The sequence below is a fragment of the Bos grunniens genome, chromosome 3 (assembly GCF_055505025.1).
Source record: "Bos grunniens cultivar Pamir isolate PY7600 chromosome 3, Bosgru_T2T1.0, whole genome shotgun sequence".
In the NCBI taxonomy this organism is placed as follows: Eukaryota; Metazoa; Chordata; class Mammalia; order Artiodactyla; family Bovidae; genus Bos; species Bos grunniens.
In genome coordinates, this window is record NC_141167.1 from 118,674,161 (window position 1) to 118,689,851 (window position 15,691).

At 42.4% G+C, this 15,691-nt stretch overlaps 1 long non-coding RNA gene across 2 annotated transcripts in view; it reads right to left on the minus strand.

Moving 5' to 3' along the window:
* LOC147377078 (uncharacterized) overlaps positions 1–15,691 on the minus strand; it is a 116,332-nt gene that overhangs the window by 59,187 nt on the left and 41,454 nt on the right. For both annotated transcript variants that reach the window (XR_015161315.1, XR_015161316.1), the window contains exon 2: positions 5,548–5,608. This is a non-coding gene — a long non-coding RNA (uncharacterized LOC147377078). The remainder of the gene's footprint in view (positions 1–5,547; positions 5,609–15,691) is intronic.

Sequence of the window (15,691 nt, forward strand, 5' to 3'; positions counted from 1 at the left end):
CGTCAACATTAAAGTGAATCAAATGGAGAGAAACGCAAGACAAAATGACAAGAACTAACAGGAATGGGATATGTCTATGGGCTACGCTCACACTTCACCTTGTAATATCACTACAGTCCTACACTTTACAGTGACACCAGTTTACCCAAATGGTCAGCAGCACAGACTCCCAAAGCCACATTTTTTCCTTTAAGAGAAGCTGCCTTTCCAAGAAATGTTTAGCAGCATTGTCACAGTGAAGGAAAGAGGCACAGAGGCAGCCACTGCTCCTGAGGCCTTACCGTGTGCCGAGCATCATGACACATCTAATGGGAGTAATCCTCATAGCAACTCAGTCGGTTGGCCATTGGTACCTCATTTTCGTGATGCTCAGAGAGGCTAAGTAACCAGCTCACAAGATGACAAGAAACAGCACAGCTGCTGAGCCCAGACCGCCTGGCCCAAAGCCCGTGCTCTGTGCACTGTGGCCACCTGACCCTGATGAAGCGACAAAACAGCCAAGTGTGCACCCACCTGGCCCTGCTCTAGGCGCTGCTTAGAAAAGCGCAGAAGTCAGGGGTGGCTCAACCCAAACACTCATGATTTCCCTTTCTCCCTTCCCAGACCGAATTAAGACTCAGATCAAAGCCCCACCCATGGAGCTACCTGTCCCTAAGCCCCCAACAAGACTCGCCTTTACCTCTACACTTACTCTGCAAATTCACGTGATTCCCTTGACTTTTCTTGGTGCCATGCCCCCCAAACTGTTGTTGTCGTTGTTCAGTTTCTAAGCTGTGTCCGACTCTTTGCAACCCCATGAACTGAAGCGTGCAAGGCTTCCCTGTCCTTCACTAACTCCCTGAGTTTGCTCAAACTCACATCCATTGCATCAATGATGCCATCCAACCATCTCATCCTCTGTCACTTCCTTTTCCTCCTTCCCTCAATCTTTCCCAGGATCAGAGTCTTTTCCAATGAGTTGTCCCTTCGCATCAACTGGCCAAAGTATTGGAGCTTCAGCTTCAGCATCAGTCCTTCCAATGAATATTCAGGACTGATCTCCTTCAGGATGGACTGGTTGGATCTCCTTGCCATTCAAGGGAATCTTCAAGAGCCTTCTCCAACACCATAGCTCAAAAGCATCAATTCTTTGGCTCTCAGCCTTCTATATAGTCCAACTCTCACATCCATACATGACTACTGGAAAAACCATAGCTTTGACTAGACGGACCTTTGTCAGCAAAGTAATGTCTCTACATTTTAATATGCTGTCTAGATTGGTCACAGCTTTTCTTCCAAGGAGCAAGTGTCTTTTAATTTCATGGCTGCAGTCACCATCTGCAGTGATTTTGGAGCCCAAGAAAATAAAGTCTCTCACTGTTTCCATTGTTTTCCCACCTATTTGCCATGAAGTGTTGGGACCAGATGCCATGATCTTAGTTTTCTGAATGTTGAGTTTTAAGCCAACTTTTTCCACTCTCCTCTTCCAAGAAACCAACATTGTAATACTGCTATTAACTAAACTTCAGAGCTTATTTGTATTCCCCAGTGTCCTTTTAATGTTCCAGGATCCAATCAAGGACACCACATTTACATTGAGGATATTCTTAAAAACAAAAATTTATCTAACATTTATTGGGCATTTCTACATGTCAAGAATTCATCTGCATGTTTCTAATTAAACACTAAATATATCAACTCATTTAACTGTCAACATAACCATTGTGATGTGGATATTATCATTATTTGTATCCCCATTAGATAAGGAAATTGGGGCTTAACTATCTCAAAATTATGAAGTAAAACCAGAAGTCAAACCAGCTCTGTGTGACTGTAGACTGCTTTCTCCAAACCACTGATCAACACTAGCTCTCAAGAATTTAAACTACCAGGAAAGTCTTGGCAAAAGAAATCTGAATTGCAGATTTGCACAGTAGTTCTTCCCCTAAGAGACCCTGGATCTTTACACAGACACACACACATACACACAAATGGGCCCAGCATCTACTCTGACTGGCCCTGAGGACTCCACAGGGAACAGACAGAATCAAGACTCTCAGGGAGCTTATAGTCTAGTTTGGCAGAAACACAAGTAAGCAAGTGATTTCCAGCCAGAGTGGTAAGTGAAGTGTAAGCACGGGGTAGCTCAGTCAGTTAAGAGTCTGCCTGCAGTGCAGGAAACCCGGGTTCGATCCCTGGGTTGGGAAGATCCCCTGGAGAAGGAAATGGCAACCCACTCCAGTATCCTTGCCTGGAAAATCTCATGGACTGAGGATGGAGGAGCCTGGTGGGCTGCAGTTCATTGGGTCACAAAGAGTCAGGCATGACTTAGTGACTAACTCTTAATCTGGCCAAGGGACCCAGAGGAAGGGCACCTCTCACCAGGGAGTCTTGAAAGTCTTCCCTGAGGAAGAGACATCTAAGCTGAGACTTGGCTGAATGCAAAGTGGGCGAGGGGGACATTCTAAGTAACAAGAACTGTGTGTGCAAACACCTAGAAATGGGAAAGAACCTGGCACATCATTGTAGCTAGAATATAGAGTAGAAGAGGGGAGGGAGACAGGAGAGAGAGATGCAAGGCCAGGCTCTGGAGTCCTTATGCCACCTTTTGTTACCCAGGGTTATGGTAGGTTCTGCTGCAGTATCAGATAAAACCCAAAGTTTCCTTAGCTTAGCACAACAAAGACCCTTCTCACTCCTGTAAGGTCTGCTATGGGAAGGGCAGCCCTCCTCCACCCTTCAGCTCCAGCATCTAGAACACAGCCTGGAGTACACACCACAGCATCTCTTCAAGAGAAGAAATGAAACAGGCACGTAGCTCTTAACTGCCCACACCTGGAAATGACAGATCATTTTCAACTCACATTTCTTATGGCCCCAACCTCATGACAAGCAAATATAGTCTGTGTGCCAGGAACGCAAAATCTGATGGTAGACAAAGGTTTGTGTCTGCTGCTGCTGCAGCTAAGTCGCTTCAGTCGTGTCTGACTCTGTGCGACCCCATAGATGGCAGCCCACCAGGTTCCCCCATCCCTGGGATTCTCCAGGCAAGAACACTGGAGTGGGTTGCCATTTCCTCCTCCAATGCATGAAAGTGAAAAGTGAAAGTGAAGTCACTCAGTCGTACCTGACTCTTCGTGACCCCATGGACTGCAGCCCACCAGGCTCTTCCATCCATGGGATTTTCCAGGCAAGAGCACTGGAGTGGGGTGCCATTGCCTTCTCCAGAGGTTTATGTCTAGCTCACCACAATAAGGAATTTGAACTGTTCCCTGGAGACCCCAAGGTCCACTCAAGAGTTTTTGGCATGAGAATCACATAGTCTAATCTGTGTTTTAGAAAGCTCACTCTGGCTATAAGGTGAAAGAGCCCAGAGGGAGGCACAAGAACACACAGTCTGGCATACTGCAGAACTCCAGGGGAGACCCAAGGGTGAGGAAGCAAGGGCTTCGACAGTGGAAACAGAGAGAAGTAGATGAATTTCAGTTATATAAGAGACAGAGTTGACAGAATTCTGTGAATGACTGGACAGGGAATATAGGGAAAGAATGGGTGGGCATTCCGAGAGGGTGGAAGGAGTTAAGGAGGGTGCCCAAACTTCTGATCTAGACAGCCAGGGGGCTGGTAGCACCAGTCAGTGAGACAGAAAGAACCATGGTGGTGACCTGGATGTAAAAACTGGCCAAGCAATAAGACATGGGCATGGGACAGGGCATGTGTGAAGGCATGGTGGGGTGGAGGGAGGGAGATCGAAGGTGAAGTCCTTAGGCTCTTCAGTGGAAAGTCAATAGTGCTTAAAACTGAAAAATGAAATAGAAGCCATCTAAGCATAATCTTTAGAGATATCAAAAAAATCAGTCAAAAGAGTTTCAACTGTCTGGGGAGGGGGAGAGCATGGGAGAAATCATGGAAGATGGCTGTTTTTCATAAATTTTGTAGAGCTACAACTGTAAATAAACTATGTGCTTCTATATTTGATTAAAATGGTTGTTTTTTCTTTAGATACTAGCTCATCTAAGTGTTGCTATCTCAAGAGGCTCTTAGCCCCCTTTTCTATCCATGTGGTATCCATGTGATTTAAAAGGGCAATGTGCCTGCAAAGGGAATGTCCCTACTCCATGCCAGATTTCTCCATTCACAATGTGCCCCTGAGACTGAGTCCCAGAAAAATCAGAGAGGGCTTTCTACAGGAGGCCCTGTTTAGCCTAGATCTTTAAAAGTCATGGGATTTCATGGAGGAAGGGGCATTTCAGATAATGGTATGGGTGAAAGCATGGAGGTATGACAAAGAGAGATGTGTTCAGGGAATGATTTTAATTCTTTTTGGCAGCCTGGACGACATTGAAATAACTCTAGGATGGGCTTCCCTGCTGGCTTAGATGGTAAAGAATCTGCCCACAATGCAGGAGACCTGGGTTCAATCCCGGGTTGGGAAGATCCCCTGGAGAAGGAAATGGCAACCCACTCCAGTATTCTTGCCTGGGAAATCTCATGGACAAAGGAGCCTAGCGGACTACAGTCCATGGGGTCACAAAGAGTTGGTCACCACTGAGTAACTAAGCGTGCTAGTATGGAAACAGAAGGTCAGTCAGGATCAATCAGGTAGCTAATGAAATTCGCGCACTGTTTCGCAAAATCAGGCCCACGGACCTCCTGTAACAGGGACTAAGGATCCTTCAGTGCTTCTAAATCCTCAGGAGGGGTGAGGCAGTAATCTACATGATAATATATTCTCTCCGTGAATCCTATACATCCTAAAATTTGAGAAACATCAGTCAAGCACAAGGAAATAAAGTCCCGAAGTAGTGACTATTTGAATGGGAAGGAGGAAATGGTCACTAGACCCAGGACCTCATAGACTGCAAGGGCCTCTTGGATCTCGAACTGGTCTCAGTCATCATGTCAGGGTAAGTGGTTCTTTGGGCTACAAAGAAATGCAGATGCTGGCAGCGGGAGGCAATACTCAACAGCTCCTCCTGCCCACCACCTACTGCCATTCCCGCCTCACTAAAAGGGATCCTTGTAGTGATATGTTGGGAGAAGTACTAATTTCCAGGCTCAGCTTTTCCATTGCATGTGTGATCTTAAGAAGTTGCTTACCAAAAAAAAAAAAAAGCTGCTTCTTCGCTTGGGTCTCATTTTCCCCAAATGTAAAATGAGGTGGTTAGACTAGATTACCTCAAAGGCCATCTCAAATATAAACATCAGAAAACAACTAAAGATAATATCCAGAATATTCAAGGACCTCCTGCAACTCAACAAGGAAAATAGAAAGAACCCCAATAAAAATACTGGCTGAGAATATGAATGGCAACTTATGAAAGGAGGAAAAGAAAGCTAACTAGCATACAAAGAAGTGCTCACATTCATTAGTATTCAAAGAAATGCAAATTAAAACAATAGATGTTACTTTATACTTGTTAGATTGGTAAAAAAAAAAAAAAAAATTGAAAGCTGGATCTTGTCACATGTTGGCAGGGATGTGTACTGCTGAAGGAAGTAGAGATGGGTACAGTCAGCCAGGAGAGCAATCCGGCACCACTTAAGTCAAATTGAGTGTGTGCTTACCCTACCACCCAACAGGTCCACTCAGTCCTGGGTAGATCTTCTGCAGAAATGATTACTCAGCCTACAATAGAACACGCATGAAGACATCTTAGAGTTGGAAGAGTGACTAGGTAAAATGTACAGAGCGCTATAGAACGGTTGTAAGCAACTAACTAGGTGTACATATGGCAACATGAGTAGATCTCAAAAACACAATGCTGAGTGAACAAAGGGAGAAACACAATGAGAAATTTTTCTGATTCCCCAAAATTCTGAAACCCCCTAGTAAAATCTAAAGTCCTTACTGCTGTTGCTAAGTCGCTTCAGTCGTGTCCGACTCTGCGACCCCACAGACAGCAGCCCACCAGGCTCCCCCGTCCCTGGGATTCTCCAGGCAAGAACACTGGAGTGTACACAATGGAGTATTACTCAGCCATTAAAAAGAAAACATTTGAATCAGTTCTAATGAGGTGGGTGAAACTGGAGCCTATTATACAGAGTGAAGTAAGCCAGAAGGAAAAACACCAATACAGTATAATAACGCATATATATGGAATTTAGAAAGATGGTAACAATAACCCTGTGTACGAGACAGCAAAAGAGACACTGATATATAGAACAGGTTTATGGACTCTATGGGAGAGGGAGAGGGTGGGAAGATTTGGGAGAATGGCAATGAAACATGTAAAATATCATGTATGAAACGAGATGCCAGTCCAGGTTTGATGCACGATACTGGATGCTTGGGGCTAGTGCACTGGGATGACCCAGAGGGATGGTATGGGGAGGGAGGAGGGAGGAGGGTTCAGGATGGGGAACACATGTATACCTGTGGCAGATTCATTTTGATATTTGGCAAAACTAATACAATTATGTAAACTTTAAAAATAAAATAAAATTTTTTTAAAAATGTGAAAAAAAAAAAAAAAAGAACACTGGTGTGGGTTACCATTTCCTTCTCCAATGCATGAAAGTGAAAAGTGAAAGTGAAGTCACTCAGTCGTGTCCGACTCTTAGCAACCCCATGGACTGCAGCCTACCAGGCTTCTCCATCCATGGGATTTTCCAGGCAAGAGTACTGGAGTGGGGTGCCATTGCCTTCTCTAAAGTCCTTACACTGTCCTACAAAGCCCCACATGATCTGGCTCCCTGTCTCCATCTCTCTGTTCTCCTCACTGACATCATCTTCTACCACTGTCCCACTACTCACTCTGCCCCAGCCTCACTGGCTGCCTGCTATAAATACATGCCAGGCACTGAGGCTGCAGCAGAGCCTTTGCAATGGCTGTTCTTTTGCCTAGAATTGCAAGCCTTCAGAATCCTCAACAGACACACACACGGTCCCCCTTGCCCAACTCTATTGAAATGTAATGATAAGTAAACTTTATAGTCACCTTAAAGGTAGTAAATGCTGTCACTCCACCCCTCTATTTACCACTAGAACATGAGTTCTGTGAGGGCAGGAACTCTTGCCTGTTTTTCTTTCTTTTCCTGATATCTCTTAAGACCTAGAACAAACCCTATCGTAAAAGAGGCACTTCTAAACTTTTCTTGAATAAGTAAATGAAAGGTGAGTGGGAATGAGGGTGTGTGCATGCTAACTTCATTCATGTCCAACTCTTTGCAACTGTAGCCTGCCAGTCTCCTCTGTCCATGGAATTTTCCAGGCAAGAATACTGGAGTGGGTTGCCATACTCTCCTCCAAGGAATCTTCCCAACCCAGGGATTGAACCTGAGTCTCTTATGTCTCCTGCATTGGCAAGAAGGTTCTTTACCACTAGCACTGCTGGGAAGCCTGAGACTGAGGGTAAAAAGTATGTTTAATAAAAAAAAAAAAAAGGAGAAGGGCTGAGAACAGGAAAATGATGGTGAGGTTCAATTTATTGAGAGATATGAGTAATTTAACCTGTGTGCCTGAGATTTACAAAGGGGTAAAACTGTGGATCAGTGTCTCATCACCCTCCCAGTGCCCACCCACTCCTGTTGGAGTTCCTCTTCCTGCCAGGTCTTTGAGAATGAGCAGACCAAACCCTGGCTGTGGGAAGAACCCTCTGCTTCATCTACAAGAGCGGCTGTCTCTGAGATGTCAAGACCACAACAGGGCTGAGGGCATGTTCTGGGAACAGTGTACACGGCTCCACCCAGCACCTCACACTTCCTCAAACACAGGGCCCACCTGAGCAGGAGACGTCTGGACACAGAGCAGCATCTAATAACCAACTCACAAAGCCTTGCCACAACTTTGAAGGAAATTAGTCCCCCGTTGGATGAATAAGAAAACTAACATTGAAAGAGGTTAGCACTTGGCCCAAAAGGTCAACAAAAAGTCTACAAATTACAAATGCTGAAGAGGGGGTGGAGGAAAAGGAACCCTCCTATGCTGTCGGTGGGAATGGAAATTGGTGCAGCCGCTATGGAGAGAAGTGTGGAGGCTCCTCAAAAATTAAAAATGGAGCTACCGTGTGATCCAGCAATGCGACTCCTGAGCATGTGCCTGGAGAAAACTGTAGTTCAGAAAGATACACGCACCCCCATGTTCACAGCCATGTTTTACAGCAGCCAAAACATGGAAGCAACCCAAATGTCCACTGAAAGAAACGGATAAAGAAGATGTAGTACATATATACAATGGAATACTTGATGTTGTTGCTCAGTCATTCAGTCGTCTCCAACTCTTTGCAACCCCATGGATGGTAGGTCACCAGGACTCAACTCTCTCCTCTGACCTCCATTGTCTCCCAGAGTTTGCTCAGACTCATGTCCATTGAGTCGGTGATGCTATCTAACCTTCTTATCATCTGCCTCCCCCTTGTCCTTTTGCCTCAGTCTTTCCCAGCATCAGTGTCTTTTCCAATGAGTCAGCTCTTCACATCAGGTGGCCAAAGGATTGGAGCTTCAGCTTCAGCATCAGTGTTTCCAATGAATATTCAGGGTTGATTTCCTTAAGATTGACTGGTTTGATCTCCTTGCAGTCCAAGGGACTCTCAAGAGTCTTCTCCCAGGACCACAATTTGAAAACATCAGTTCTTTGGTGCTCAACCTTCTTTATGGTCCAACTCTCACATCCATGCATGACTACTGTATAGCTTTGACTATACAGATCTTTGTCAGTAAAGTGATGTCTTTGCTTTTTAATATGTTGTCTCAGTAAAAAAAAAAAAAGAAAAAGAATGAAATAATGCCATTTGTATCAACATGGATATACCTAGAGGTTATCACACTAAGTGAAGTAAGCCAGATAAAGACATATCATATGATATCACTTATATGAAGAATCTGAAAAAAAAAAGATACAAATGAACTTTTATACAAAAGAGAAATACACTCACAGACTTAGAAAATAAACTGATGGTTACCAAAGGGGAAAGGTGTGGGGGCCAGGGATAAATTAGGAGTCTAGGATTAACACATGGAGGGAGGAGCCTGGTAGGCTACAGTCCATGGGGTCGCAAAGAGTCAAACACAACTGAGTGACTTCACTCGCTCACTCACTCACCACTCTATATGGGGCTTCCCCAGTGGCTCAGTGGTAAAGAATCTGCCTGTAGTGAAGGAGACACAGGTTTGATCCCTGGGTTGAGAAGATCCCCTGGAAGGGCACAGCAATTCTCTCCTATATTTTTGCATGGAGAACCCCATGGACAGAGGAGCCTGGTGGGGCTACAGTCCATAAGGGTGCAAAGAGTTGGACATGACCAAAGTGACTGAGCATGCATGCATATAAAACAGATATCCAACAAAGACCTACAGTATAGCACAAGGAACTATACTCAGTACTTTGTAATAACCTATAAGGGAAAAGAATCTGAAAAAGAATACATATACATATTATTTATATATACACACATAACTAAATCACTGTGCTATACACCTGAAACTAACATGACACTGTAAATCAACTATACTGCAATTAAAAAAAAGAGTTAATGGCAAAAATTTAATTAATTAAATCAGATGTAAAATGTTAACATGGTCCTCTGGTACTATTTGACCTGCTTAACACCTGGCAGCACTGGGATTTCAGCCAGTCTGTCTTCCTAATGCCATGCGTTGTGTTTTCTCTACCAACTTAGCCTCCTTCTCTGTACAAAGAAGACTCCTATGTCAGGAAAATTAACAAAATTAATTTTTCCAGTTTGATTTTTCATGATTTTACTGTCATCTCCTCCCTGTTGCTAACCACTCTTCATCTCTAGGATTCAAATTACAAAACCTGTGGATTGGATACAGGCCATCTAAAAGCTAATGTTAGAAAATAGGGCCAAATGGATCATCTATTACTACTAAGACTTTAAAAGGATTATCCATTCCTTGCAAGCAGCCAGATGGCAGATATGGTATACAGGCCATCAGCTCTGGCAATAATAGTTCTGATACTTCTGAGGGGTAAGGAAGGAACCACTGAGAATATGGGACAATCTATGGGAAGGCAACGCTAAGTGCAGTTGGATTAGGAAAGGGTGCGGGCTGATTGGTTTCTTAACCAGGCCAATTATTCAGGACAAGAGATTAATGTCTAAGAACAATACAGTCTGATACATGACTTGGGGTCTTTTTGGTATCCATGGACTCATTTAAGTGACACTGAGCTCATTCCCAAAGAGAAAAGTGGATAAAAACCAGTTTAATCCTTTGATCTGGTCTCCCTCAGAAGTAGTCCATGGCTTACAGTCCTTTATCTTCAGTGAACTTAACACATGGTATGCACGTGTGCATTCTCAGTCACTTCAGTCCTGTCTGACTCTTTGCAATGCTATGGACTGTAGCCCACCAGGTTCCTCCGTCCATGGGATTCTCCAGGTGAGAACACTGGAGTGGGCTGCCGTGCCCTCCTGCAGGGGATCTTCCTGACTCAGGGCACATGCACGTGGCAGGAGCGCCATAGAGCCCCTGAGACATGGTCTCACTGAAGCTCACAGTGCAACGACTTTACACTGAAGCACTGGAACCCTGCAAGTCTCCTCCTAAGAAGCCCCTTGGGGATTACCAGTTTCCAGTAAAAATCTATTCAGGCAGATCTTGGCAGTCCCTCATCCGCACCCAGCAAACAAGTAAAAAGAAATTCACCATAATGATCCCTGCATAGAGGGATATTTCTTCATGAGCTACATGAACCTTGAACCCATTATAATCCCTGTCATTCTCATTTTCTCTCAAGTTAAAATGGGCATTAAACTCCATTTGTGGCTCTAAAACTCAGAGATTCTTTACATAAGAGACCTAAAATCCCAAATCACAAACACAAAAACAGCAGTAGAAGAGATATCAGAGCTCTTGTCCGCATCCTTTATTTTTATTAATGAAGAAATTGAAGCCTAAAGAGATGAAAGGACTAATTTAAGGTCGTATTCCAGGTGGTTCCTCCCTTACCTCTCAGAAGTACTATTGGCATCAAGTAACATTAACCCCATTTGATGGCATCAAGTTCCATCTGAAAGTTCCCATACATGGGTGCCACGGTGGTTCATTCTGTCCCTGACGTTCCCATTTTTCTAAGGCCTACATTGTGCCAGAGGAAAAAATGAATGGGGTTTAGGCCAGAAGAATTCCAGAAGCAGAAAATTTTGGTTTCTCTTTGGAACAGTTTTATTTAAGCTCAGAAGAACTTTTTAAACCATTGTTTGGAGAATAAAACAAAACTATGCCCTCAGACCTTGAATCCCAGACAGAGAGTCACATAAGCAAACAATAACATCATAAGATGCATTCTACGCACATTAAAATATGAGCAAGTATTTTTATATCATAAAAGAGAAAACAACTCTCGGCCTGGAGAGGCCGCGGAGTGCTTCAGCAATGACAGGACATCTCAGCTGGGATTTCAAGGACAGGGGTCACGGCCAGAACATTGCACACAGAGAGAAGCATGTGCAAAGTCCTCAAGGTATGGAGGGCATGACACATTCAAGGTTGTGGAAGTGGAGAACACTACAGTGTTCAATATAGACAAAGAGACGAGTAAGGCTAAATAGAATGGGAGAGACAGAAAAAGCCAGATCACGCAGGCCCCCAAGGGCCGTGAAAGGGAATAGCTTTATCCTTAAAGCTATAGCAAGTCCTTAAAGAGTTTTAAGTGAAAGAAATGGCCAAGTTCAATTTTTTTTTTAATGACTCTGGCTGTAGTTGTAGTGCTGAAAACAAATTATTAATAGAAGGGGAAAGAAGCAGTACAGGAAGACAGTTGGGTTTATTGCAAGAGTCCATGTGACAGAAGATCATGGTTTGGTGGGGACAGGGATGGGGTAAGGGGGGGATGGAGGGAAGCGGCTAATCAGAGAGGCCCTTAAGAGGTGAAGGCAAGGGAACTTGCAAATGGATTGGATAAGCAAGGGAGGGAAAAGCAAGTAGCAAGGATGCATTCTAGGGTTCCATGTATACACACGGCTAGATGGGCTGCTCCTAGAGGATAACATAGACTCACAAGGGTTGGGCTCTGTTACATTGAGATTTATATGTCATTATAATAGGGATGTCATGTGGGCAGCTGGCAATATGGGTCTGAGGCCCCAAGGCATCTGAGCTGGAAATGTTGAAAAAAGATTCCTCAGAGAGTAATCAACTAAAGCCTTGGTGCTGTATAAGATCACCCAGAGAAAAGAGCAGAGAAGAAGACAATGGAGTCTAAGAAAGCCAACATTTGAACAAGTATAGTGGCTGAAAAGAATGAGGTGGGAAGAAAATTTGGAAAATATTTTCTGACAAATTATCTTTTATCAGCTCTGCTTTTAAAAAGAAAAACTGTAAAAGCAGGCAAATTGCCACAGCCAAAGGGAAAGATAAAAACAAAGAAGCTCCAATATTCCATTTACATAGTCATTATTCCTTGGATTACCAAGAATTGCTTCCATCAAAATTCTTACTTGCTAAGGTAGCTTTTTATTCTTTTACAAAGCCCATACCATGTTTCCCTTTAGGTAAAGTATACTTCTTGATTTGGGGTTTGGCCATATGACAATGGATGTGAGCAGATGTGATATAAATGTCTAAGCAGAAACTTTAAATACACTTGTATCACTTGGCTCCAGCTTTTTTAAATTCCTGCCGCCTGCCATGAGAAGAGCATGCTTCCTCAACAGGATCCGGAAATGAAAAGATACAATGAGCAGAACCTCCAATGTAAACCAGTGTAGCCCAGCAAAGCAACAGTTAATTCAGCCCTCAGGGGACATGAGCAAGAAATAATGTATGTGATTTTTAACCATGGAGCTTTGCATGCTATTTGTTACTCCAGCAAAATCTGACTAATATATACCTGCCCACAGTGAGATTTCTTCAAAACTAAATCTGGTTATTTCCTACCGTAGAAGGAAGCAAAGGTACTTTGTCTAAAACAAATTATACGCCTGGCACTAATAAACCATTTAGAGACATTCTCTCATTTTACTCCTTGAGACAATTATTTGCATCATTTTATGCGAGCAAACTGAGACTCAGATAAGTCAATTATATTTCTCAGGACCACAAAACTAGCAAATGGTATAAATGCAACAAAAATTCATTTAACTGATTCCAAAACCTATGCACTCCCCTATTAAAGGCTTTGCTAGAAATCAAATGTAGATCTCCTACATGGGAGACAAGAAAAAACCGGTGAACCATCAGATCAGAGTCAACTTTAGACTACATTCATATACATGGGTAGTTGTACTGCTGTTGAATAAGCCCAGAGCAAGCAGCAAGAGGACATTTGCAGCTCTGGATCTGAAATATGAAATATCACATTGCCACAACCTCCACCTTTCTCTCACCAGTTCTCACCTTTCTCAATCGTAGTTGAGAAAATCAAAGCTGTAAGGTGGAATTTAGTGCTCAAGTCAGGTTGCACTGAAAATTGGAAATAAAAGTTGCCTTTTATCTCCATCTCTACAGCCATGTAAAACAGGTGAGTTTCTTAATATCTCCCTGTGATCACCCCTTATGAATTCATCTTGGTTTTCTCATCTAATCCTTGCTGAATCTCGAGGCAGAATTAAATCTTTAACATATTAAGTAAGACAAGCAAGATATAGTAATCACTTATCAGTATCCATTTTTCCATTGAAGAGGTATGTGCCTCACCCAGGATTTATCATTGCCTTGTAGATCCCCTGATGAGACTTGGTGGGGGCAGACGGGGTGGTACGTGTAGAGGGAAGGCAGAGGGTTTGAAGTTAGACAAGCCTGGGTTTAAGTTTCAGGGTTTACATCCTGCTCTACCTCTTCCTCACTTGTAACCTTGGGAACTTGACTTTATCTCCCTGAACATCGGTCTCCTAGGTGCAAAGTGTGGATGAAAATACTAACTCAGTAAGTTGTCTGAACAGAGAAAGACAAACACCAATTGATATCACTTACATGTGGAATCTAAAAGAATACCACAAACTATTGAATATAACAAAAAAGAAGCAGACTCACAGATACAGAGAACAAACTGTGGTTGCCAGTGGAGGGTGGAGGGGGCCAGTATAGGGATGGGAGGATGGGAGGCACAAACTATTGGGTGTAAGATAGGCTCAAGGATCTATTGTACAAAATGGGCGAAACAGCCAGTTTAAAAAAAAAAAAATTGTAAATGGAAAATAACCTTTTAAATTGTATAAAACCTTAGAATTTTTTAAATAAAATTTTTAAGTTGTTTGAGGGTCAAATGAGGTGGAATGTTCCCTTCTTCACTGTGATTCACTGGCCTCTGCCTTGAACTGCAAACAGACTCAGTGGCCAGGATGAGAACCCTTTAAAAGCACAGGGGTTACACAGTGCTGTATATCCATCACCATTATCACAGGCACCAATGATGTCAACCACCAAATAGTGAACACCCACTAACTCCAGCGTTTTTCCAAGTCCTTTCCACACATTGTCTCTAATCCTCACAACCTTGAAGCAAAATAAATTATATTATACTCATCTTAGAGAGCAATAAGCCGAGAGGTTAAAAGGAGGGTTGGTCCTCCTGATTCCCAGGCTAGTCTCTTTCCCACTGATCACCCTCCTGCTCTTGGCTGCTAAGCTATGCACCTCTCTCCATTGTTCTCTACAAGATCTCTGGGGAGGAAAAAACACAAACAAATTTGCCTAGCAGGACTGCTGTCAAAAAGTATTGATTGTAAGACTTGCACACTAAAAGCTGTAAATTATTACTGAGAGAAGTTAAAGAAGATCTAAATCAGTGAGACATTCTGTATTCATGGATTAGAAAACTTAATATTGTTCAATTGGCAACTGTCTTCCAAATTGATCAATAAGTTCCAAAACACACACACACACACACAGAAATCCCAACAGGCTTTTTGCAGAAATTGATCCCTAATATTTACACAGAAATACAAAGAGCCCAGCATAGCCAAAACAACTTGGAAAAAAGAAGAACACAGTTGGGTGGCTTACACTTTCTAATCGCAAATTTTATCCTTAAGCTACCATAATCAAGGCAGTGTGGTACTGACCATAAAGATAAACATAAATAAATGGAATGAAACTGAAAGTCCAGAAATAACTCCTTATATTTATGGTCAATTGATTTTCAACAGAGGCACCAAGGCAATTCAATGGGGAAAAAATAACTTCTTTAAAATGGTAATGGAGTAATTGGACACTTTCATGCTAAAAGATTAGCTTAGATTCCTACTCACACCATACCTAGAAATTAATTCAAAATTAATCAAATGCCAAATGATTTAACTCAAATTAAATCAAAATTAATCAAAAAAGAGCTAAAACTATAAAAGTTTTAGAAGAAAACCTAAAATCTCCTAAAATCTAGGAGAAATACTTCATGATCTTGAGTATGCAAAAATTTCTTAGATAAGACACCAAAAGCACAATACAAAAAAAATGATAAAGTGGATTTTAGCAAAATTAAACACTTCTGAGCTTCACACCATCAAGAAAGTAAGAAGACAAGCTACAGAATTGGAGAAAATGTTTATAAATCATATTTCCAATCAGGAACTTGTATCTAGAATATATAAAGAACTCTTACAACTAAATACTAAGTCAAACAAACCAACTTAAAAATGGGCAAAATATTTGAAGAGACATGTAGCCAAAGAAGATATATGAATGACAAATAAGTACTTGAAAAGATGCTCAACATCTTTAATCATTAGGTAAATGCAAACTAAACCATAATGAGATACCACAGCACACTAAAATCAAAAACACTGATACCAACAAGCGTTAGTAA